Source organism: Mandrillus leucophaeus, unplaced genomic scaffold (assembly GCF_000951045.1).
Source record: "Mandrillus leucophaeus isolate KB7577 unplaced genomic scaffold, Mleu.le_1.0 Scaffold216, whole genome shotgun sequence".
In the NCBI taxonomy this organism is placed as follows: domain Eukaryota; kingdom Metazoa; phylum Chordata; class Mammalia; order Primates; family Cercopithecidae; genus Mandrillus; species Mandrillus leucophaeus.
Window position 1 is genome coordinate 3218884 of NW_012102210.1, and position 2887 is coordinate 3221770.

General features: G+C 45.8%; 1 protein-coding gene across 1 annotated transcript in view; it reads left to right on the plus strand.

Annotated features, from left to right (window-relative positions):
- Positions 1-2538: 2538 nt before the first annotated feature.
- Positions 2539-2887, plus strand: part of STAMBP (STAM binding protein) — a 56249-nt gene continuing 55900 nt past the window's right edge. The window contains exon 1 of the mRNA XM_011980698.1: positions 2539-2616. The gene's annotated coding sequence lies outside the window, so the exon portion shown is untranslated. The remainder of the gene's footprint in view (positions 2617-2887) is intronic.

Consider the following 2887-nt stretch of genomic DNA (forward strand, 5'->3'; position numbering starts at 1 on the left):
GCCAGGATGGTCTCGATCTCCTGACCTCGTGATCCGCCCGTCTCGGCCTCCCAAAGTGCTGGGATTACAGGCTTGAGCCACCGCGCCCAGCCCAGGCCTGTGTTTTCTAAACCCCGATGTTACATTTCAAATTAAGAACTTCACCTTCTAGGCATCTTTTGCTGCTGCCCAAAAATGAACAGGTAGGAATGAGCATGAGGGAGTGCAAGAGACCTGATGTTGGCATATGCAAGAGGCCAGATGGAGGCTGCTATATTCAGGAAAAGTGTTCACGACTGGGAGTGAGCACTGGAAGGAAACAGCATCTCAATTCCTAACCTGGTCTTAGTCTACTAGGTGAGCTGCTGAAGCCTATTTGCTGAAGGAATACCTTCCATGCTTAGCCTCCAATCTTTAGTGCAGGGGTAGGTAGGATATTCTCATCAGTTATGCCAAGAATCTTGTGTAGCTTTGATTTCCTGATTGTGTGTACAAAATTGTTTAGTTTTTAAACTTTTCCAGTTAAATAAGAAATGAAGAATGTAAAATTTTCACCTTGGCCAAGATTTTCTTGTTATTTCAGGTCCCTAGAAGGCTGAGTATTGAACTTTGCCCCACATGTCAAAAACTCTGAAACATTTACAAATTCTCTCCCTAAAAAGACTAGATCCTGCTTCGTATATTCACTTAGCTATTACCTTAAGAACTGCTAGAAACTGGGCATGTTAACTTTCTAATATCAGGAACAGCCTCTATGTGGCACTGGCTATGTTTATGACTATGCACACCCCTTATATGTGTGTCTCAGTTATAGCTTCTTAAAGTCTTCTCACCATAACTTTAAAATCTAGGATGTTTGCGAATTCTCTTTACTTGTAAAGCTAAACATTACAAAAAAAAAAAAGAACTACTTTAGAGATTGTGCTGAATGGGAGCAGATGCCCCTGTTCCCTACCCCACCAGCTGTACTTCTACCTATACTTCCATCACTAGAGTATCCACCTGCTGGATTTGTTTGCTGATGTATCCCTAACACCTAGAACAGAACCTGGCACATAGTAGACACTCAGTAAACATTTATTGAGAGGTTGAATGGATTCGATTTTGACCTGTTTTGCCTCCTGCCAGGACCCCATCTGCACTATATGCCCACCCAATGACCAGCATCTCCAGTGCATCCATTTCTTTAGGCCCAACCCATCATGTTTACATTCTGAAGAGAGTCAGTAGAGAGAGTTTTGAAGACACAATAGCGTGCCCTGTACAGTTATCTTCCCAGATCTATCTGTAGTAGATCCATGAGAGTTGACAGTAGACCCATGCATATTAGTGCTTGCTGGGGGCAGAAGGAGAGGTGATGATGCAAGTAAGTACTTCAACCCTAAGTCTGAAAAGTTGATGACTACACAGAATCACTTCACCTAACTCCAACAGATATATACACAACAGAGTTTGGGAGAAATGAGAGATCTGGAGGCTGGCTAGGTGGAGGAGGCAACACCTGAATTAGGGCTTTAAGCTAGACCTTGAATAATACGTCATGCCATCACACTAACAAACTCACAGCAAGGCTCCCAAATTTTGGGAAAGTGGCCCCCAGAGACTTAGACTTTTAAACCAAAGTCTAATGTTTCACAAAGTCTCCTGAGACAGAATCACTAGCAAGCTTGTAGGACCTTTCCGGAAAAAGGATGTATATGGATTCACACAGACACACATCTACGTGCAGAACGTGCCATTCTGTATTTGATGCATAAAACCACCTTGTCCCGGTCTCAGGGCAGGAACAGTGTCATACAGATCTTTAGGTCTTCACTGCTTTTGCACAGTGGCTCTTAGAGATTAAACTCTTTTTTTTCCGAATATTTTATAGGTTTTTTGACATTAAAACCTTAGTCTCATCTGGGTGCGGTGGCACACGCCAGTAATCCCAGTACTTTGGGAGGCGGAGGCAGGAAGATCGCTTGAGTCCATAAGTTGGAGACCACAGTGGGCTATGATCACGCCACTGCACTCCTGTGCCAGCCTGGGTGGCACTGAAAGACCCTGTCTTTAAAAAAAAAAAAAAAGTTAGACTTATGTTCTTTCCTAAGGAATAACATTAGTGTTAGATATTGCCTAATAACTAAGACTACCAATTTTGTGTAGAGTATAATACAAGCTAAAAAATACATTCGAAAGACTTTCTGTCACCAATTTATAAATCCTGGTTAGTTTAGCTAAGTCTGCAGTTGTACTGGGATCAGCAATCCCTCCTTAAATGCAGCAGTATTGTGAGTGTCATGAGGGGCTACCCCAAATCAAAATAATTTTAAAAGCAAACCTTAGCTTGGTCATTAGTTCCATCTTCTTCCTTGTTCCTTTTCCTTTACCAAGATGGCCGCTGTGTCGTTCGCTCCTCATTGGTCGGATTTTCCGCAGGTGCCGATTCTAGCCCCACCTACTAGCTCTCCATTCCAAGTCCTAAATCATTGGGAATGTAATAGACAGACGAGCGGGAGTGGGCGGAGCGGGCGCCGGATGTGACGTTTCCGGAACCTCCGAGTGTCATCCGCTGGGAAAGGTGGGGAAGGGTCCCGGGAACGTGGTGGTTCAGGGCCTCCAAGCGTGGTCGGACTCTGAAGGGGAGCGGCCGCCGTGAGTGTGGGGCCTGCAGCCTTCTCTCCCCGAGTCCCCTGCCCGGCTTGCCTCGCTCGAGGTACCCGAAGGCTTCGGTCTCCGCGGGCTGGCGCCTGACCAGCCAGGCCCAGCGCTTCCCTGCCTCCTGCGTTTGAAAGATCCCGAAAACCCTGGATGATTGTGCCTGGGGTTGGCAAGTTGGTCTTGAGTGCCTTCAAGAGGGTTCCTCAAACAGTTGTCGATAGAGCCCTCCCCACTGTATATGCCCCCTCCGCTCATTCCTGCTACT